Source organism: Bufo gargarizans, chromosome 2, assembly GCF_014858855.1.
Source record: "Bufo gargarizans isolate SCDJY-AF-19 chromosome 2, ASM1485885v1, whole genome shotgun sequence".
NCBI classification, from domain to species: domain Eukaryota; kingdom Metazoa; phylum Chordata; class Amphibia; order Anura; family Bufonidae; genus Bufo; species Bufo gargarizans.
In genome coordinates, this window is record NC_058081.1 from 606,468,717 (window position 1) to 606,492,031 (window position 23,315).

A 23,315-nucleotide genomic window follows, 5' to 3' on the forward strand; every position below is an offset into this window, starting at 1 on the left:
GTATTTTTGCGGACCCATCGACTTCAATGGGGCCATGTCCTGATTTTCACGGACAAGTATAGGACATCTGAATGAGGACGTCTGAATGAGCCCTTATACAGTGATGTAGCAGCTGAGAATATCTGCCATTCAGGAATCTGGGAAAGCTGGGCTCATGAGTAAACGATAAAACTAAGTAACTGTGTAATTTTAAGAAACCCTGATAAGGGGGCTAATACTTACCAGACACTTTAGAGGGGGAGGTACTCCTTAACTGTAGAAACAGATGGGTGTTATTTCGTGATTTCTGATGGATTGCTTCGTCCACTCATAAATTTACATTGAGGCTCCAACGTTCACATTGAGAAATAATCAGCGACAGCAAAGAGAAAAAAATGTCTGGGTGTGGGGGGGGGGATGTTGACTTTCCATCCAAAACACATGTTTTTTAGTCACTATTTCTGTTATCTTGGCTATTTCCTGCATGTTTGTTGCCGTGGCGACACACTCGGCGAGGATGGGCTGTTTACTAGGCCTCTGCTACATAAAGCAGGCATGTGTTGTCAATTTCCAAAATAAAAAAAAGATTTTTTTTTTTTCAAATATATATATATATTTTTTTTAACAGAACAAACGAAGACAAGAACCTTCCCTTCCGCCCTCGTCCTCTCTGTGTCTTCGTTTCAAAGCGATTCCTGGCTCTCGTTCCCCCTTCAGAGAAAGTTTTCTTGGCTGCTAAGCAAGAGTCACTGGGCAGAAAGCCATGGCGGAGGGGCTGAGCTCTGGAGGAAGAGATGACTGAGGTATCTGCTGCCTGAGACCAGCGTTAGTCGGACGAGGCTACGACACCAGACGTTTCAGGGCAGCGTAAAGGTAAGTGCCTCACCACTATCCGCTAATTAGACATAACCCTCATCATTGCAGCAATGCTGGGAAATCCATAACTTTTCACACTTCTCAAAAGTTTCCAGCGATCAATTACTGTGTATGAAAATATGTATTTAACTGTACAGATGGAGCAGAGTTGGTGGCGTGATGGAATAGTAAGTAGGTTTACTTGCAGTCCTGTGAAAAACCAAAAATCTGGAAATTGTGTTATTACCATGGCTGATGCTGATTGTGCGCAACTAGCAAACTCAACACTGCTGCATCTGACGAAGTCACCTCTGCTCATTCATGCTCACAAAGATAGCACCGCTGCATTAAACAAAATCCGCTCTGTGCGCAATATGTCACAAAATATGTTTTATTATCATTGACATAATCAACGATTCTACATCTGACAAACACAGCGGTACCATATATAAGAAGCCCAGTTCAGTTCCATTTGACAAACTCAGCTCTGCACTGACAGAATGCACTTTGCTTCATGCGACAAACTCAGCACTGCTCCAACACAAACTCCGCACTGCTGGTTGCTCCATGTTGCTGTAACTATTATGTACCAACCATCGGCCGAATCGAGAAATATCTGGCAGGTGGGAAGGAATATAAAGAAGCTAACGCTACCCATGTAGATAATGAATCCCCCCCCGTTCTGCAGTGTAAATGATGTGCAAGGTGCATTAGGGCTGAGTTTGTCATTTAGCACAATTCATACAAGCCATCGGCTGTACAGAGAAATATCTGGCAGGTGGGAAGGAATAAAACGAAACCAATACTGCATATTTAGCTATAATTAATCCCCCCGTTCTGCAGTGCAAATTATGTAAAAGAAGCAGCAGGGCTAAGTTTAGAACAATTCATGGCGACATCAAGACGCGTTGATCTGATATCTGTGTCTTTACAATGGACTGCAAGTAACCGTATCGTGTAAATGTATCTTTTTTAATCCAAGTCGTTGAGCAACACATTCAGCACTGCTACATCTGCCTATTCGTGAGTCATTGTAACGATATGGTTCGCTAGCAGGCTGTGCGTTTGATTACTGTTACTTTTTGATTGACGGGCGGATGCTGTCTGTAGCAGTAAGAGTTAATCGTGGCCGCTCACAGCGGCGGTTTCCAAGCCTCCCAGGCCTGAGTGTATGTTTACGGAGATCGTTTGGATTTCAGCCTCTAACTGTTAACCACAAAATTGCTTTATTTGTTTCCTTTAACAGTTTTAAAGTAAATTCACATTATATCGGGAAGATCCCGTGTACGCAGCGCCAGATGTGAGCGCAGCAGCCACGCGGTCTGGACACACACGGGGTTCCCTGCAAGTAACGGGCAAAACAATTGTGTTGGCAACGGGGTAAAAGCTTAAAAAAAAAGAGAATGAAAAGCAACAATTTCTGGAAAATATAAAACCCTTAGTCATTCTAATCCGTCAGCTGGCGTCCAGGAAGGCTGCCTTAGAGCGTCACCCAGCTTTCCCATAGTCCTGAGTGGGGCAGATACAGCTTGTTATTCAGGAGGCAGGGAAAGCCGAGTGGTTATTACCCCTTATGAGAGCTGTAATATCGCCCCTGCTGGTTTCATCCACTGAACACAGTTATTTACAACTTTTTTCGGGGATCTTGATCATTAGTGAACTAGTTGAGCTGTAGACTGGTACACCCGGGGCTCAGCGCTGCCATCTCTAATGCATTCTGCTCCGCAGGGAGATTTGTTTGATGATGCCCTCACTTCACTAGGCCAAGTAGAAGATGATCACAGCAGATGGAGCTGAACTTTGAGCAACAATATCCTAGTGTAAAGATGAAGAATAATAATAATATGTATTAGACTATAAGACAAAAAATAAGTTATAGTTTTTAGTAATTACTAATATTAAATGCAGTAACAGTAATATTATGATTTAGTATGACTTCTGTCGACCCTATAAATACCGTTCTTCCTGTATCTTCCGCTTTCTGTTAGAATTTCTGTTTTGACAACGTCATCCTCGTGATGTCTGTCATTGCCGGCATTCATTTTGTTACCATTCATCTTTATCTCCCCTTTCTCTTAGGCTACTTTCACACTAGCGTTTTAGTTTTCCGTTATTGAGATCCGTCATAGGGTCTCAATACCGGAAAAAAAATGCTTCAGTTTTGTCCCCATTCATTGTCAATGGGGATAACTGAACTGAACAGAATGCTCCAAAATGCATTCCCTTCCATTTAGTTGCGTTCTCATACCGGAGAGCAAACCGCAACATGTTCTAGTTTGCTTTCCATCCTGGGATGCAGAGCAAGACGGATCCGGCATGACCCCCAATGCAAGTCAAAAGGGACGGATCCGTTTTTCTCTCAGGGGCTCAAATCACAGGGATGATGGGGTAGGTGTTGCCCCCATTGCCGTAATCTTAAAGGGAACCTGTCATCTGGATTTTAGATATTGAGTTGCTAGATCGCCGCAATATCCAGTCCCCATAGCTCTCTGTGCTTTTATTGTGTAAAAAAAAAAAAAGATTTTTTATACAGTGGCTATAAAACAACACTGCACATCACCAAAAGAACATCATACCCACAGTGAAGCATGGTGGTGGCATGTCAGGTTTCTGTGATGTAAAAAAAAGAGACAAAGATAAATAATTTCAGAACTTTTTGCACCTTTAATGTGACCTATAAACTGTACAACTAAATTGAAAAACAAACTGAAATCTTTTAGGTAGAGGGAAGAAAAAAATAAAAAAATATAGTTGTATAAGTGTGCACACCCCTAAACTAATACTTTGTTGAAGCACCTTCTGATTTTATTACAGCACTCAGTCTTTTTGGGGTATGAGTCTATCAGCATGGGACATTTTGACTTGGCAAGATTTGCCCACTCTTCTTTGCAAAAGCACTCCAAATCTGTCAGATTGCAAGGGCATCTCCTGTGCACAGCCCTCTTCAGATCACCCCACAGATTTTCAATCGGATTCAGGTCTGGGCTCTGGCTGGGCCATTCCAAAACTTTAATCTTCTTCTGGTGAAGCCATTCCTTTGTTGATTTGGATGTATGCTTTGGGTCGTTGTCATGCTGAAAGATGAAGTTCCTCCTCATGTTTAGCTTTCTAGCAGAAGCCTGAAGGTTTTGTTCCAATATTGACTGGTATTTGGAACTGTTCATAATTCCCTCTAGCTTAACTAAGGCCCCAGTTCCAGCTGAAGAAAAACAACCCCAAAGCATGATGCTGCCACCACCATGCTTCACTGTGGGTATGATGTTCTTTTGGTGATGTGCAGTGTTGTTTTTGCACCAAACATATCTTTTGGAATTATGGCCAAAAAGTTCAACCTTGGTTTCATTAGACCATAACACCTTTTCCCACATGCTTTTGGGAGACTTCAGATGTGTTTTTGCAAAATGTAGCCTGGCTTGGATGTTTTTCTTCATAGGAAAAGGCTTTCGTCTTGCCACTCTACCCCATAGCCCAGACATATGAAGAATACGGGAGATTGTTGTCACATATACCACACAGCCAGTACTTGCCAGATATTTCTGCAGCTCCTTTAATGTTGCTGTAGGCCTCTTGGTAGCCTCTTAGACCAGTTTTCTTCTCGTCTTTTCATCAATTTTGGAGGGACGTCCAGTTCTTGGTAATGTCAGTGTTGTGCCATATTTTCTCCACTTGATGATGACTGTCTTTACTGTGTTCCATGGTATATCTAATGCCTTGGAAATTCTTTTGTATCCTTTTCCTGACTGATACCTTTTAACAATGAGATCCCTCTGATGCTTTGGAAGCTCTTTGTGGACCATGGCTTTTGCTGTGGGATGCGACTAAGAAAATTTCAGGAAAGACCAACTAGAGCAGCTGAACTTTATTTGGGGTTAATCAGAGGCACTTTAAATGATGACAGGTGTATGCTGACTCCTATTTAACATGAATTTGAATGTGATTGATTAATTCTGAACACAGCTACATCCCCAGTTATAAGAGGGTGTGCACCCTTATGCAACCACATTATTTTAGTTTTGGTTTTTTTCTTCCCTCCACCTAAAAGATTTCAGTTTGTTTTTTCATTTAAGTTGTACAGTTTACAGGTCACATTAAAGGTGGAAAAAGTTCTGAAATGATTTATCTTTGTCTCATTTTTTTACATCACAGAATCCTGACATTTTAACAGGGGTGTGTAGACCTTTTATATCCACTGTATATGTAAATGAGGCTAATAACGTTTCAGGAGCCCAGCCACACCCACTGTGAAGGAGCCCAGCACTGCCCCGCATCCTCTGAATCTCCTCCTTGCTCCCCAACATCACAAAGCTAGAGCGCCGTAATCTCGTGATGTGTGAGCTAGCGCATGCGCAGTGTCGGCATAGTGTTCCTTCCCTGTGCTGGCATCAGCCTCAGGGAATGAACTGTGCATGCGCTAGCTCGCGGATCGCGAGATTACGGAGCTCTAGCTTTGTGACGTCGGGGAGCAAGGAGGAGATTCGGAGGATGTGGGGCGGTGCTGGGTTCCTTCACAGTGGGCGTGGCTGGGCTCAGAGTCAGAGAACGCTGGACTCATCTCTCAAGCATGGAGGAGACAGGACTCATCTAAGGTTCATTTACATATCTATAACATAGTTTTTTTGACACAATAAAAGCACACAGAGCTATGGGGACTGGATATTGCGGATGTGCTAGCGGCGATCTAGCAGCCCATGTCCTCAGCTCTATGCACAAAATCCAGGTGACAGGTTCCCTTTAAGTTGAAAGTCAAATAAATTATTTTACATTAAAGATGGACAGATGGATCTATAGATTTGAGATAGATAGATAAATGATAGATTTATAGATATGAGATAGATAAACAGATAGATACATAGATAGTTACATAAATAGATGATAGATCGATAGATAATAGACAGATTGATCTAGATATGTGAGATAGATATGAGACAGACAGACCTACAATAAGGTATATATATGATTTGGAACAGGCACTTTACATTGCAATCATACATTATGGGGTTGGAGATTTCCCTACTGATACAGTCCTGATCAAAAGTTTAAGACCACTTGAAAAATTGCAAAAAATCATATTTAGCATGGCTGGATCTTAACAAGGTTCCAAGTAGAGCTTCAACACAGAAGAAATGGGAGTGAGACAAAACATTTTTTGAGCATTCAATTTAATAAAAACAACAAAAACTGAAACAGGCTGTTTTTCAGCTGATCAAAAGTTTAGGACCACACCTCCCAAAAAAAAATAAACCCCCCAAAACAGAAATCCAACTTCCAAACATGAACTCAGTAATGAGTAGCTCCGCCGTTATTGTTTATGCTTGATGCAAGCGTTGCCATGAGGTGAGTGGGAACATTTCTCTAAGTGGTGAAGACGGCCGCACGATAGCCATCTACTGTCTGGAACTGTTGTTCATTTTTGTAAACTTCCCTTGCCATCCATCCCCAAAGGTTCTCAATTGGATTTAGATCAGGGGAACACGCAGGATGGGCCAAAAGAGTGATGTTATTCTCCTTGAAGAAGTCCCTTATCCTGCGGGAATTGTGTACTGTAGCATTGTCCTGTTGAAAAACCCAGTTGTTACCACACAGACGAGTGCCCTCAGTCATGAGGAATGCTCTCTGCAACATCTGGACATAGCCAGAGGCCGTTTGACGCCCCTGCACTTCCTGAAGATCCATTGTTCCACTGAAGGTAAAAGCACCCCAGACCATTATGGCGCCCCCTCCACTGTGGCGTGTAGAAAACATCTCAGGTGGGATCTGCTTGTCATGCCAGTAACGTTGGAAACCATCAGGACCGTCAAGGTTAAATTTTTTCTCATCAGAGAATAAAACTTTCTTCCACCTTTGAATGTCCCACGTTTGGTGCTCTCTTGCAAAGTCCAAACGAGCAGTTCTGTGGTGTTCAAGGAGACGAGGTCTTTGAATACTTTTTTGTTTTTGAAGCCCTTCAGTCTCAGATGCCGTCTGATGGTTATGGGGCTGCAGTCAGCACCAGTAAGGGCCTTAATTTGGGTCGAGGATCGTCCAGTGTCTTGACGGACAGGCAATTGGATTCCCCGGCTCAGTGCTGATAAAAATAAATTTGGGTCTTCCACTTGACTTTTTTGTTCCATAACCCTCAGGATCATTTAAGAAATTCCAAATGACTGTCTTACTGCGTCCCACCTCAGCAGCGATGGCGCGCTGTGAGAGACCCTGCTTATGCAGTTCAACAACCCGACCACGTTCAAAAAGGGAGAGTTTTTTTGCCTTTGCCATCACAACGTGTGACTACCTGACAGAAAATGACAATTAATCCACATCTTTGCACAGATTTGGCCTTTTAAAGGCATGTGGTCCTAAAATTTGGATCAGCTGGAAAACAGCCTGTTTCAGTTTAATCGTTATTTTCAATTAATTGAATGCTCCAAAAATTTTTTGTCTCACTCTAATTTCTTCTTGTTGGATGTTGAAGCTCTACTTGGAACCTTGTTAAGATCCAACAATGTAAAATATGATTTTTTGCCATTTTTCAAGTGGTCTTAAACTTTTGATCAGGACTGTATTTGATGGTTGGTTCTGGAGCACTGGAGGCATCATAACAGTGGCATATGCTGATTAGACCTGGCGTCCTTCACCTTCAGCCTCTATATGGCACTTTTCTCACATTTATGTTGTAGTTTCTTAATCTGAATATGTAAAATAACTCTTCGGGTCCTCAGTTCACCTCCCTACAGCTCTTGCTGATAAAATAAATAATATCAGACAGGAAAATGTGAGTTTTCCAAGGAGTTTGGATGAAGTAGACGTTGTTCATTCCTGGGTGTGCATTCCTTTATTGCTCTGGATTTGCATAACTCAAAAAACCAGTGGAGCGAAATAGACTCAGAACAGATAGATAGATAGATTACATATATATATATATATATATATATATATATATAGATAGATAAAGTGAAAGACAGATAACACTACAGCTGTTGTGAAACTACAACCCCCAGCATGTTCCATTCTCTTCTATGATAGAAGAACAGCTGAGTAAGTCTGCATGCTGGGGGTTGTAGTTCCAAAACAGCTGGGGAACCCATGGTTGCTGACTGCTGCACTACACTCTAATACCCATTGATCTGGAGAGCAGAGTCTCCTAACGTTCATACCCCGGCCTGTCTTCCATACACTATGGCTTGTACTGTAATTCAGAGCCCCCGCTGTTCTCTCATGTTACAGTCTGTAGTATGTTGCCAGGATTTAACCCTTCGTCATACATGAAGCAGCCTTGTATTACACAATATAAAGCAGTAATTGGGCAGAAAAGTACCGCGCTCCACAGCCCTCATCCATCATTTCCTGCATTTTCCTCCCGTCACATAGATATTTTCTGCTGATTAGGTCACTGGTTTTGCTAAACAAATTCTCATGCCTCAGGAATAATTCTCATAATTAATCCTTGGGAGAGTCCTCTGGAATCCACTAGATCTTCCAGTGGTATTTATAAGTTAAAAAAAAAGAGCATTTTCTCCTAAAATAGGGGGAAAGTACCTTGGTTATACCAGTCCTTGAGTGGTCCTCTTCTATGAAGTTCAGAGCCTCCTTTTCTTTATCTATAAAGCTGTAATGTGGCTGCCATTATAGGTGCCACCATTTCTTAGAGCACTGGATGGTAAATCCTGTAGTCTGTTCCGGCAGAGGAGCAGGCTACCAAAATTATAGGCCATACATGCTCCTCTGGAATTCTGGGAAGAAAGGGATGCAAATAAGCTCTTAAGAAGCTCTGCCCCTAATGCCACCAGATGTAAGGCAGCTATCCTATAAGTCAGTGTTTGACCATTATATTTGCATCCCTTTTCCCCAGAATTCCAGAGTAGCATGTATGGCCTATAAGTCTCCTCATGTCGATTGAGGCTCTCTCTCCAAGGAGACAAAGTCCCCCCCCCCCCCCCAAATCCTGACCTAGGCTCTCACCCAGTTAAGTCAGTCCTCTCTGCTCTGCACTGAGGAGGGGCAATTACCCCGAAAGTCATTTATCAAGACCTATTTAAAAGGTTGAACATTGACTTCTAGGATAGCTGCCTTACATCTGGTGGCATTAGAGGCACAGCTTGCTGAGAGCTCATTTGCTTCCCTTTCTTCACAAATCGTCAAGGAACACCAAAACGTTAATTCTTGTACCAAGCCCTATATTAGATAGAACACAGTATAACAGTATATATGGCATAAAATGCAATATATCACAAGCTTGTAACAATTAAAGAAGCAACCTGCCATATTGTATCTTCTGATGTGATACAGATATGCCACTGATGATAAAATGATGTCACATGTGATAACAGTATGTCGCAGATTATATCATTTATGAAAAAATGATAAAATGATATAACAGATGATAACATATCTTGATGTCACAGGTCACATTTTGTAAAACTATTTACATCAAGATTTATTATTATGTGTTAATAGGCAAACCAGATGTCCAATTTCATTCGGACCAGACCCCGAAAGTCAATTATACCCCATACCCCTAAAATGAATTTGACATTAGACCCCAAACAGGCCCTAAACCTAATCAGACTCGTCAGAAAACAAATTCAGCCCCCAGACATAAAAAATATATACCGCTCCTAGGTTATCTTCTCTCCTAGGCGCTGACACACAAAATGTACACACACTGGGCAGTGTTAGGACCTCGGGCACCAGATCACGGTGGTAGTTCTGCTCCTCCTGATGGTTTACCTACCATCACAGACTCTGCTGTCCTCCACTGCATCTATGAAGGCAGACCTGCAGGGTTGACTACTGCTGCTGAGCAGAGCTACAGGAGCTGCTTGGAGATTTTAGATTTTGACAGTGGAGGAGAACTCATGGAAATATAGTTGTAATTTTAAGGAATGATAATCTTTGCAGTGTTTTTCTTTTGTTTCGGGCTCTGCATGAGAAGTGCCTGATGACTGGAACATAGCAAGGACTGTTGAGTAAATGGAAGCAGACAGTGCAGAGTATTGCTGGAGCTTGGGTGGATGTTACACATCTGCAAACGTTTTAGTTATAACAGAACATGGACTGTTTTTAGGGAGATGATATCTTAGGTTATTAATATAAAATTACTGTTAATGATGCTGAAAAATTATAACTCAGTGAGTTCTCCAGATTGTTGGCTTCATCAAAAATAACATTCGCAGTAGTCTTAAAAATTCTAAAAGGGCCGCCATATTGGTTGTCACCCAACTAGTCTAAACTTTAAGAATTATGAGATGTGCTACTCTCCACCTATTAGGAAAGGGCAGGTATAAAACACCATGTAGCCATCAGATCACGGAGATTATCACTGCAAGAGATGAGTTTGCTGATAATATGGGGTGGTGACCTGTACTTATGTGATGAGGGTAATACGTACACACAGGACAATATCATGATCTCCATGAGGAGGAGTATGGAGACAAGCAGCAGGTCATAGACTTCAGTTTCATGATGTGGGGAGGAGAATGGAGACAAGCGGCAGGTAGCAGACTTAGGTTGACCATACATTATACTAAACTCTCCCAGAACGCCCTGGAGGATCCCAAAAACATAAAAAACCTCCTAGGAAGAGTTGGCAAGCCTCCTGTGGAGGACGGCTTTCTCCAGTAAGCAGCCATCCTGAACTTTAACAGCATGTGATTCCAAGATGTTGCATCATCAGACTGAGCCCTTATATCTGTGGCCTAGAAATGAGGTGTGGCCATGTGTAAACAGGTGTGAGTTTGCAGCGCATGCTCGGATCTCCCAGAGTACAGTTTATAAAAGTTTGTAAGTATACTACACATATAAGACCCATTAGAAGGGCCTGGCTGACCATATTATGTGTATGGAGGCCTCATGACACAATCCTATATCTACTAGGGAAGAGCTCGGAGGCAGTTGGATTTCAGCTTGCCCAATCATTTTGTTCTTCGAAAACCCATTTTCATATACCCTGTGATTCTGAGATAATAGAGGAGTGTCCTCTGTTCAGACCAACAGCTATCTAATGTTTACGACCAATATCTTTACAAAGTGAAACTAGCAGCACAAAGTATTTTAGGAGATTGAGGTAATCTTGTGGGTGGTCCAGACAGAAAGTTACATAGTGAAAAGAACAGGTCCTACCAGCAGCCGTAATGTGTTTTGGGATATGAGTAAGTCATGTGGGTGGTCATAGACTAAAAGTAGCAGGTCTCCCCAGCAGCACATCGTAGTTTAGAAAAAGAGTGTGCTAATCTTTTGGTAGGTGACAGCCTAAAGGTTACAAAGTTAGCAAGAAGTAGGGAGCAGATAGAAGGGAGTGTGACTGTAGGTTACCAAGGGGACACATAGGTCTGCATAGGAGCTGTGCACACAAAATGGGAGGGTATGTTAATTCGTGACTAATTGCCTTATTTTTTCCTGGTGACCCATAATGACCCCATATAACGAGAAAAGCAACCTGATTGGTTCCTATGGACAAATCGTCTTTATAAAAGCCACCTTCCCCTATGTAATTGGCACAAAAGGCAAATGATAAGGCTGATCCCAGGATCCTGACACCTCTGCACAGAAGCATCAGCCAAGGAGGTGTCGAGCCGACCCCAGGCTGGTGGCTTATTTCATCCCAAGGAGGAAGAGTTAAACGTCCCTGGTGTGAGATAGTACCCACTGCCAGCAGGACCCAGGCGTGTTTACAGTAACCGTGTGAGGCTTCGGCCTATAAAAGGCAATGTGGACCTGCGCTGTGTGATGGGAATGTAAACGTTTGGGAGATTATTGCGTCTATCATATACATTGAGGAACTTAACAGACCCCAAACCAAAAAAACAAACCTGTCCCAGGGCAGAATGATGACTCACTGCTCCAATCTAAAATTCCATTCACACCCGACTATTCATTTGCAAATTTTATATGAATTATTTTTTTTTAGCCTGGGTCCTGCTTGCCAGTGGGTATCGCACACCAGGGACATATAACGCTGCCTCCCTTGGGGCATGTTCACATGGTAGATTTGAAATAAAATCCACAGGTCTCAGATTTCTGCAGTGGATTGGCAATGTGCACTGACATTGCATTGGGGTCATTTATCCAACTGGTGTAAAGTTGAAGTGGCTTAGTTGCCTATAGCAGCCAGTCAGATTCCACCTTTCATTTTAGACAGCTGCTTTGGAAAATGAAAGGTGGAATCTGATTGGTTGCTATGGGCAACTAAGTCAGTTCTACTTTACACCAGTTTAATAAATGACCGCACATATGTTCATACAGGGCAGATTTTCATGGAAAACAAGTTGAATACACGTGGTTTTTACATGGATTTCAGCATCGAGTACGCACCAAAATCCACCATCTGAACAAACACTGGGATCGGTTCTATACCAAAGTAGGGAAAAAATGAGGGGATGGAGTCTAAATATTTTTTTTACTGGTGCGAGAAACAAAACTGGTCACGGAGGGAACAGACATAAGTTGCTATAATGTAGTAACCAGACTGTAAGGGCTATATTACACTGCCGGATGTTCGGGCAGTGCGAGCACCGATGGATAAAAACACATCCATTAGCTCCCATTTGCAGCAGCCTGATTACACAGGATGATGGAAAGTGTGTGGGGGGGATGATTGGTACTGGATTGGATTTAGTTCTGTTGATTATCAGCAGCACATCCCTGATTACACACAGATATGTCCTGCCGATGATCAGGTATATTTCATCCTGATAAAAAGATACAAGTCAGCCAACAGACCAGCATTTGTTCATTCATTGGATGATCGGATGCTCAATTACACAGGCCAATTATCGGGAACGAGTGTTCCTTTAAATGCTCGTTGCTGATAATTGGCCCGAAAATCATACAGTGTAATAGGTCCCTAACAATGACAGTGAAGAGAATTCCACCTTTTTTTTTTTTAGTTCTATCTATATCATTCTATCTATCTTTAATGTAAAAGAATTTATTTTACTTTCAATTTAAGAGTACGGCAATGGGGGCAACATCTACCCCATCCTCCCTGCGTTTTGAGTCGTTTTGAGAATAACACATTACCAGTGTTTGTCATTGTCATCATAAGCAAACCTGATTTTTTGGGGGGCGGATGTATCAAAAAAGAAATAAAGTACATCAATGTCAGACCGTGTTAGAAAATATTATGGACCTAACAAATAGATTGCATTTTAGATAAGGTTTAAGGGTGAGAGAAAGATTAGTGGTATCAAAATGGATGGTAGCAATGACAGACATCACGAGGATAATGCTGAGACGGCAAAGAGTCAAATCTGTCTATCTATTTATTATTAGTGTTAGGCGCGAATATTCTAATCGCAAATTTTAATTGCTAATATCGCCACTTCGAGAATTCGCAAAGATTTAAAATATAGTGCTATATACCCCTTACTGTATAAGAACCTCCCCAGCAGCCATTTTCTGCAGTTGTTTGCAATTCTGAGAGAGACAGCAGTGTCATTGCTGTGCTCTGTGCTTTGCTGTGTAATTACATTAGATAGTTAGTTAGATAGCTTATATATATATATATATATATTACAGATAGTTAGTGGGAGATAGTCAGTGTAGGTTAGATCGTGATATAGTGTAGCTGATAGGTTCTGCTGTCCATACATACATGCTACAGACATAGTGCTGTGATGTCACAAGTTCACAACAATACTTAGTACACCAATCAGTAATATGTAGTCTGACCTGCTTAAATGTGAAGTTGCACGTATTGCGCCAAAATATGCGCATCATTAATTGCCAATTTGCGCAGTTGCGAATATATTGGAGCACTCTATCTGCATATAAAGCTATTGTAATGTTCTGCCGTGCCAACCATTTTCTCCAGTCTCAGGAAACTTTTAGCAGCTTAAAAAATGTAGCAAAAGTGACCCACGCCTGTATTGCACGCGCAATAACGCATATTACATTGCCGATTTTCGCAATCAAGAAAATTATCGCTAATTCTCGAATTAGGGAATTTATAGCGAATATTTGTCCAAATATTCTCAAAATATTGCAAATTCGAATATTGCCCCTGCCGCTCATCTCTATCTATCTATCTAATGTCTATTATATACTGTATCTATCTAATCTACGTATCTCTATCTATCCCATACCTATCTATTAGATGGTCAGAAATTCAAGGGTACCCCAATTGAGGAAGAGGCACTGACTCACACAAGCTTGGCAAAGTTTAACATGAACAGCAGTTTACTTAGATTGAGGCAACAAGCATGAGATTATAGTCTCTCAGAGGGGGCACAAACGTACTGCTTACACGCTGTAGTGTTTAATCTATTTCCTATCTACCTCATTAATATATAATATATATAAAATAAATAAAAATACAAGACTTTGGTTATATATTTCAGATATATGAGAAGCAGCAGGAGAACGATGACATAGAACATGCAAGACACAGAGACAGAGGAGTAACCCTGGCCTAGTGAGTACTTCTGGCTGTTTTTGTATACAGTAACATTCCTTTAATCTGTAACCCACTAACATTTTGGATTATCAGATAGTTTTAGCAAACGAATACAGATCTTGTCTGTAAGGGCAAAGACTCTGCAGAACAGCCATAAATAAAATGCTACATACTACATACAGCACAACACAGGGACCCGACATTATCCCGAGCCTGAGAGAATGTGTTAATGATCGATGGAGAACCACAACAACCAGGGGCCGAGTTTATATTTCCGCGTTTTGTGGTTCTCCGTGATTTGCTGTATCGGGTCAACCAACTACGGGGGGAGAATGTGAAACAGTTGGTGGTGCGCAAGGCTTATTGCAAACTGGTACTAGATCTAGCGCACCAACATGTTCTTGGGGGTCATCTGGGACTGCAGAAAACACAGTACTGTATACTAGAGTGGTTTTAATGGCCTAGTCTGTTTAGATAGGTGGAAGACTTTTGTCTTGCCCGACCTGCCAGATAACTAGCCCCCAGCCCCATTTCCTTAGTCCCTTAGTACCTCTCCCAATCATCGAGGTCCCGTTTGAAAGAATCTCATAGGACCAGTACCAAAGTCCGCTAAAGGGCACCAACACATTCTAGTTATCCTAGTCTACGCTACCCGGTACCCGAAGGCGGTGTCACTGCAACATACATCAGTCAAACTCATAGCTAAAGAGTTAATGGAGATGTTTTCCCGAGTAGGACTACCCAAAGATGTTTTGACGGACCAAGGGACCCCGTTCATGTCCAAGATCATGAGGGAATTGTGCAAGTTGCTGCTCGTAAAAAAGTTACGGATGTCCGTCTACCATGCGCAAACGGACGGGCTGGTAGAAAGGTTTAACCAAACCTTAAAAAATATGTTAAAAAGAGTGGTGTCCAAAGATGGTAGGGACTGGAACCTCCTCCTGTCCTACCTCATGTTCGCAGTGCGAGAGGTGCCCCAGGCCTCTACTAGGTTCTCGCCCTTCAAACTGCTATATGGCAGATATCCTCGCTGGCTGTTGGATGTAGCCAAGGAGGCATGGGAACAACAGCCCACTTTGTATAAAAGTGTTATTGAATACGTCACCCAGGACGCACTTCCATAATCCAGCATTATATTGTCACCGAGCCCCAGGCAAAAGTCCGGTTAAAGCTAATCGAGCGGTTAGGACAGGCAAGGTATTTCTCGGTCTTAGACCTCACTGGCAAGTACCCTTAACGGAGGCTGACAAATAAAAAACTGCCTTCATCACCCCTGAGGAGCCGTATCAGTTTAAAGTGTTACCCTTTGGTCTTCATGGCGCCCCTGCCACGTTTCAACGATTAATGAACATTGTACTTCGTCCCCATCGTAGGTACGCCTCTGCCTACCTGGACGATATTGTCATTCATAGTACTGACTGAGAGAGTCACCTGCCCAAGGTGCAGACCGTAGTGGACTCCCTTCGGAAGGCTGGACTAACCGCTAACCCGATAGGGTTAGAGGAGACTAAATACCTAGGATATGTCATTGGGCCCGGAGTCATCAAACCCCAATTGAACAAAATAGAGGCAATACGGAACTGGCCCCAACCTGTCACCACTAGCCAAGCAAAGTCATTCCTGGGAATGGTGAGCTATTACATGAGGTTTGTCCCCCACTTTGCTACTCTAGCCACACCTTTGACAGAACTCTTGAGGGGACGAAAATCAGTGATGGTTCGCTGGGATGATCTGGCAGAAGAGGCTTTTTCTGCTTTGAAGTTGGCCCTGTGTGGGTCACCGGTTTTCGTGACACCCGACTTCAAGAGGGAGTTTGTGGTGTAGACGGATGCCTCCGAAGTGGGCCTCGGTGCTGTACTGTCTTAAGAAGTCAATGGGGAGGAGCATCCCATTGTCTTCCTAAGCCGCAAGCTCACCCCAGCCGAGACCAGGTATAGTATAGTGGAGAGAGAGTGCCTGGCTATCAAGTAGGCACTTGAGTCTCTCCGCTACTATTTGTTGGGGAGAAAGTTCTGTCTGGTAACCGACCACTCCCCTCTCAAGTGGATGAGCCAGGTCAAAGACAGGAATGCCTGGGTCACCAGATGGTTCTTATCCTTACAGAACTTTAAGTTCTCGGTAGAACACAGGCCTGTTGCAGGGAAACCTGGATGCCCTGTACCAGGTGCACTGTTTGGCATGTGTTCACCCCCTCAAGGTTGAACAAATGGGGGGGGATGTGACACAGTAAAGGGAGTTGTATGGAGAGGCAGGTATTTTCCTCCCAGTGTGTGCTGCTGGACTGATTAGTGGCCAGGTGGGGTCAAACACCGGACTGGACTCATGTGCTGGTCCGGGTTTTGACAACACCTAGCTGCCTTTAAAAGACAGCTGGGGCAGCAGAAAGGATATGTGTATTGGGATCTGAGGCTTGTGCTGGGCCTTAAGGTCTGAGACCAGTGTGAGTGGAACGCCTAAAGTCTGTTCATGGACTCTTTGAGGCAGAACTGCCAGCTGGGTGTGAACTAACACCAAAACCAAAAGGTGACTTTTTGTGTTGAATGTGACTTTTTGTTTATGAACTTGCCAAGAGTGTGAATAAACACTGAACTGTTTGATTTAAGAACTGGTTGGTGCCTCTATACTGCGTCTGCTTATCATGTCTACCAGAGCGAATCCCCACAATACTGATGATAAGATTGCCCAGCTTTAGGTGAGGCTCACACATAGGATATGCTTGGCATTTTCGCATTGTTTACAGCATTCTCTTTGTCGCTTTTTTTTTCTACTTTTTTATGTGGGCAGATGTTACTTTATAGTTTATAATAAATTACAAATTTCACTACAAAGCTGTTTTTTGCTTGCTGTTCATGCGTTTTTTACTGTTTTTGTCAAAATGAAGCATGCTCTAGGTATGGCTTTTTCAGCATTTGAGATAAAATTTGCCTGGAAAAATGCTTATTTTAAGTATAAAAAAAGTTAAAATAGCATGGCATTGTTTTACCACTGGAAAAAAAAAAAAAAAAATATGCATGGAGGAAGCCTGCTTTTACGTGTAGTTTTTTCTGCACTTTGCATTTTTTTGTACCTGTGTTTTTTGCAGTAAAAAGTCCAGCTCCAGATATTAGCGGATGTTGTATTGAAAATATTTTTTGTTCCTGGTCTTTTTGTTAATTAGGTGGGGTTTTTAGACTTTCTGCTGCTTCTTTTCAAGTAAGAATCTATAGCTATTGGCATTTTTTCTGGTGTTTTTGCCAAAACCTTCTCTATAGGAGAAAACTGCCATGAAGAAAACAGTAGTTGGCTAATACGCTATGTGCAAATACTGCAGCAAAAAAACTTCCGTAGCCCCCAAAAAATGTGCACTTATTTTGTAATTCTTTTACAGGTGAAAAAAAAAGGGTCGAATTCATGTGTGTGGGGACCAGTGATTTTCCATTGATTTATATAGGAAATCTGCCAAATTTTCTTAACCCTTTAAGGACCCAGACAATTTTGGACCGCAAGGACACCGTTTTCTTTTTTTACTGCTACATTTCACATATTTTTTATTTTTTTCCGCCAGTGTACCTGTATGAGATTTTCTGCATGGTGATGTCTATTTTTCAATGGCACTATTTTAGGATACATTTACTTGATTTTTATAAACTCTGCTTTTTGTGAATAATAAATCATACTCACTTTACCGTTCTGATGCTTGCAGATCCCATGCTGATCTCTACTTCCTGGTCCCTCTCATCACTGAGGAAATGACTGTTTAGCCAATCACTGGATGCAGTGGTGATCTGTCTTAGCCAGTGATGGGCAGTGATTGGCTGAGTGGTCATTTCCTGTGTGTCAAAAAAATATACAGGAAGTAGAGTCAGCAGGTAACCAGCAAGTAAGCTGTATGGGATGCCTATTTATCTAATGTGCAGAGTTGTATCTAGGTTTTTCTTCACGTGGGGAAAAGATTCAGCTCACTGTCCTAGCCCTGTATAGTGGCCCAAATTTACTAAACCTGTAGATGGCATAAACTTACAGGGTGCACCAGATGTATCACAGGGGCTCAGGCTAAAGGATAAATGTGGTCCAGGGACGGACACTTTGCTTTGACTTTTTAATGCCAGAATTTTGGCACAAAAAGTTGCATAATAGGCTCCTCCTCTTTCACACAAAGCCTGCCCTTCCAGCTAAGCCCCACCCACTTGTCAAACACGCTAACCGCTTCATTACTAGAGTGTTTACTTCCCTTCCTTGGTGTGCCTTCACATGGTGCGGATTTTGTTGCAGAAATCAGTTCTGTTCATTTGAATTCGGAGCCAAGCACATGTATTTCTGTAAGCCCAAATCTGGTGAATGGAACTTATTTTCAGTCTCGGATATTTCTGCAACAAAATCCACAACGTGTGAGTGCACCCTTACCTAGTCAATTTTTACATTTTAACAATGGGCTTATCTAACTGCAAATAACTAAGTAATTTATGAGCCAACCTACATGTATTTGATAATATTTTTCTCAGGACACATTAGACCTTTCTTTTGTGCTTAGATGACAGATATAATATTTAAAAAATATATATTGAAGGAAAAACTGTATATGCATATTTTTTCTTTCTTATCAATTGTTTTCTGTTACAAAAGATTTCAAGACAAAACATTTCTAAAATCATTACTTTATGTTTGTACTATGAAAATGGACGCTACTTGTGTAATTTATCTACTGTCTGGGCTCAGCGCAATGACTAGAATGCATTTTGGCGGCCTATTGTTTTGTTGCTGGTTCTATGGCACAATACAGAACAGATATTGTACATGGCCAAAACATGAGAAACTCCTTCAAAATGACTATTTTTTATGTTGACCCTCTAAGGTATTCATTTTGGGGAAACTGACATCTTAAGCTTTCAGCTTTAAAAAAAATGAAAAATTATGAATAAAAAAATTGGATGTACGTTTGTATATTTTACGCACAAAAAAATGCTATACTAAATATAGCTAAAATTAATAACTATATTCAAATTTTTTCATGAAGGAAAAAGGAAAAAAACTTGTATATTTTGGACAGTCCTCTAAAATATTGCTAAAACTATATAAACTATAACTAAATAAATATGTTTATTTGATTTTTTTTATTACTGAAAAAGGGGGAAAATGTATGTGTGTGTCTAAATGCAGTCTTCTATACTATTGCTAAAACTAATACCTCTAGATATTACTTTTTTTCATTATTCATGTAATTTATTCATTATTTTACTTTTTATTTATTTTATATAAATGTTTTATTAATTTTTAAAATTAATTTTTAATTAATTTAATTAGTAAAAAAAAAGTGAGTTAACCCTCTTCCTGCCACAGTCAGGGCAGGAACAGTTTAATTTACAGACTGCAGGCTCAGAGTTAACTTTACAACCAGCAGGGGGCACTCTCACATCAAGAGGATTTTAGCTGAGCGTGCCCCTGCTGGCTTTTTTACTTTACTTTGCAATGGATGGCTTTAACACCCTGTTACAGCAAAACCATGGAGGGAGACCACTTTTGATAGTCACAAGGATACTTACTGTGACCGCAGCTGTCTAATGAAAGTACAATCACAGAAATCTGCAGCGGCACAGTGGGCTGTCAGATCATAATATAACCCTTTATACGGTCAGTTACAGATAAGAGCTTACTGCCAGTATGTATATAGTTGTGTGGAGGTAAGCAAGTGGTTAAAGAGGACCTTTCACCGATTATGACACTGTGAACTAAGAATACAGACATGGAGAGCAGCGCCTGGGGATGTCACTGCACTTGCTATTATCCCCGGGCGCCGCTCCGTTCTCCTGCTATGCCCTCCAGTATCTCCGGTCACAAAATTATGGTAGGCAGAGTCTGCCCTTGTAATTCTGTAGCGCTGGCCAATCGCATTGCAGAGCTCACAGCCTGGGAGAAAATAACCTCCCAGGCTGTGAGCTCTGTGCTGCGATTGGCCAGCGCTAGAGCAGAACAAGGGCAGACTCCACCTACCATAACTTAGTGACTGAAATCTCTGCCTACTATAACTTAGTGGCCGGAGATACCGGAGGGCATAGCAGGAAAACGGAGCGGCGCCCAGGGATAATAGTAAGTGCAGTGAGATCCCCGGGTGCCGCTCTACATGTCTGTATACTTAATTCACAGTGTCATAATCGGTGAAAGGTCCTCTTTAAGAAAGACTGTAGAAGCCCTAACTGTGCCAAGGCATAGACACAATGGGGGAGATCAAAACTGGCATAAAGGGGAGCTGTTTCCACCTTTCATCTTCCAAAGGACCTCTAAAAAATGAAAGATGGAATATAATTGGTTGCTAATCTCCTCCAATGGGGGTCATTACAAAGTCTGGCGTTTTACGGTCTTTGTTTTCCCCTGCGCTGGCAGAGAAAGCACCTAAAGCATCTAGTAAAAACTACTCCGGCCCCTGGCTGGAGTCATTTTTACTCAACTTTTATGCCTGATTCCAGGCATTAAAGATGGTAAATGTGTTGGGCCCGATGTCCCAGCTCCTGCCACGCTCCTGTCACTCCCTCTCCACTCCCAAGTGGCAATCATGGCGCAAAAACTCCTGTGCGTCTGGTATTAAAAACGAGATCTTGCAACATTTTTTTACGCCAATAAATGGTGTAGCGAGTATGGTAAATGACTACCAACGTGATTTGTAGGTATCTGTCCTGGCACCCAGCACCTGAGGCAAATACTCTGCCAGCTTCACCCTAGCTACATTAATCTCTAAATAGTAAAGGATCATAATTGTATAATATATGAATGTCTGCGGAGCATTTCCCCACTTTAAGGGGAACTTTATCAAGACCAGCCCTTTCTTCGCTGATCATGATATTGCCTGAATTGCCGGATGATATACCTAATTTATGACGATGCTCAGGCCTCGTCATCCTCTTGCAGTCCGTGTGCCTAAACAGAAATTCATTTGCGCCCGAAAATTGCCGTAAATGAAGATAAATTTGCAATAATTTTTGAAAAGTGGCAAACACATATGGGGTCATTTATCAAACTGGTGTAAAGTAGAGGTGGCTTAGTTGCCCATAGCAACCAATCAGATTCTACCTTTCATTTTTGACAGCTCCTTTGGGAAATAAAAGGTGTAATCTGATTGGTTGCTATGGGCAGCTAAGCCAGTTCTACTTTACACCAGTTTGATAAATGACCCCAATAGTTTGCGACTTTTTAACACCACTTTTCAGGTGCAAGGGAGATGAGAAATCTCCCCCTATGTGTGTATTGTCACATATGAAGATCATTACGGGGTCTCCATGTATATAACATATGGATACCTGTAGCACGTTTTCACATCCTAATGTATGTGACACATGAAAAGCTTCAGAGCTTAACAGGGACTCAATTTATGCAACATATGAACGGCTGCAGAGCATTGCCTCTAGATTCCACCCTCTAATGTGATGCTCTGCGACTGCAATTACTGCTGGCAGAACTTCTAATCGCTGCCTGAGCACATAGCAAAAAAATGAGACAAAGTAATGCATCTCCTGTTTTAATTAATGGAGCAGCTGGAGGAGAGAGGCTTTATGGGACCCCTGTTCCTCCTAAAATCTCCAGCTGTACAATACTTTCCACATTAAACGCTGTTTCTTAACCACTTTCCTTAAAACAATTTTGGGCATTCATTTATAATTAGCTTTCCAGTAACGGCAAAGGAATTTAAGAGATTGGATGATGCCGACCAAGGTGCAAAGGTAAAATAAATATTATCCTGTCGCCAAAGATAATGAGGCAACCTATAGGGGATACGAGAAAACCAGGGGCCGGGCTCTTGTCATCCAGGAGCATTTGACCCAAGAACACAATCCTCACCTGTAAGGCTACCTGCACACATTGCGGAGTACACACGGTTTTTCGGAGCGGATTTCCATGTGGCAGAACCACAGAGTAGTACAGTACCAGCAAAGTGTATGAGATGACACAAATCTCTTGTACACTTTGCGGATTGTTTCTGTGTGGAAATTGACCTGCATTGCGGATTTCCAAATTCACTGCATGTCATTTATGTTTGCGGTTTTGTCTGCGGATTTCACATCCCGCAATGGATGGGTGAGATCTGCAGCAAAACTGCATCTAATCCACAATTAGAAATTGCAGATTTTGGTGTGGATATGCTGCAGAAACACATAGAAATCTACACAGAAATTATTTGTGTTCATCCGCACTCGTGAGCATGTGGCCTACCTATTTCCCCTACTGACAAGTTTCTAAAAATTCTACTCTACTAACATTTCTTAGTTTGTTTCTGGAAAAGTTGGGTGATAGCAAACATTGCACTTTTATGTTATATGCAACAGCACTGTAGTTTATGTGGATTTTTGACCATTTTTCCCCGAATGTGTTACTTGCAGATTTTGTCATGGATTTTCCCCAGATTATTTAGTTATATAGCGCTGACATATTCCGCTGCGCTTTCAGACATTATCATCAAGCTATCCCCAACGGGGCTCACAATCTAAGTTCCCTATTAGTATTTCTTTGGAGTGTGGGAGGAAAGTATCCAGAGGAAACCCATGCAAACACAGCACTTGCTGGGCAGTGATGGCCAGTTCGCATTGTTCGCCCGCGAACATATGCGGGTTGCCATCTTTTTTCACAAGTCCGGCGAAGGCACAGGTAAGCACTTACCTGTGCTTGTGCCGCGAGCCGGTCTGAAAACAAATGCGGTCACCGGGAGCAGGCAGTTCTGAGAACAGCCAGATGAAGGCCCCCGGTGGCTGTTCTCGGAACTGCCTGCTCCCGCTGACCGCACTTGTTTTCAGACCGGCTCACGCACAGGCACAGGTAAGGGCTTACCTGTGCCTCGCCGGACTTGTGAAAAAAGATGGCAGCCCGCATATGTTCGCGGGCGAACAATGCGAACTGGCCATCACAGTTGCTGGGCACTGCATCCTCCTCATTGCTTACACTGCACTCCATCTACTTAGCAGTAGCTGTGGAGGATATTGCAGCTTTGTACCATTCACGTGAGGGAGACAAAGTCGCAATAGCCTGCACTGCTGTCACTAAAGCCTGTATTACACTGGCAGATTTTCGTGGTAACGCTCATTAGCGATGTCTTTCTAAGGCTAGGGCTACACGGCGACATGTGTCTTGCAACACATTTTGTAATGCT

At 42.1% G+C, this 23,315-nt stretch overlaps 1 protein-coding gene across 5 annotated transcripts in view; it reads left to right on the plus strand.

The window, feature by feature from the left end:
* The first annotated feature begins 724 nt into the window (after nucleotides 1-724).
* Nucleotides 725-23,315, plus strand: part of CDON (cell adhesion associated, oncogene regulated) — a 120,025-nt gene continuing 97,434 nt past the window's right edge. For 3 of the 5 annotated variants that reach the window (XM_044281999.1, XM_044281998.1, XM_044282000.1), the window contains exons 1-2: nucleotides 725-852; nucleotides 14,151-14,224. The gene's annotated coding sequence lies outside the window, so the exon portion shown is untranslated. Of the gene's footprint in view, nucleotides 853-14,142; nucleotides 14,225-23,315 lie in introns of those variants that run through there. The other 2 variants (XM_044282003.1, XM_044282002.1) reach the window with 2 other exon arrangements.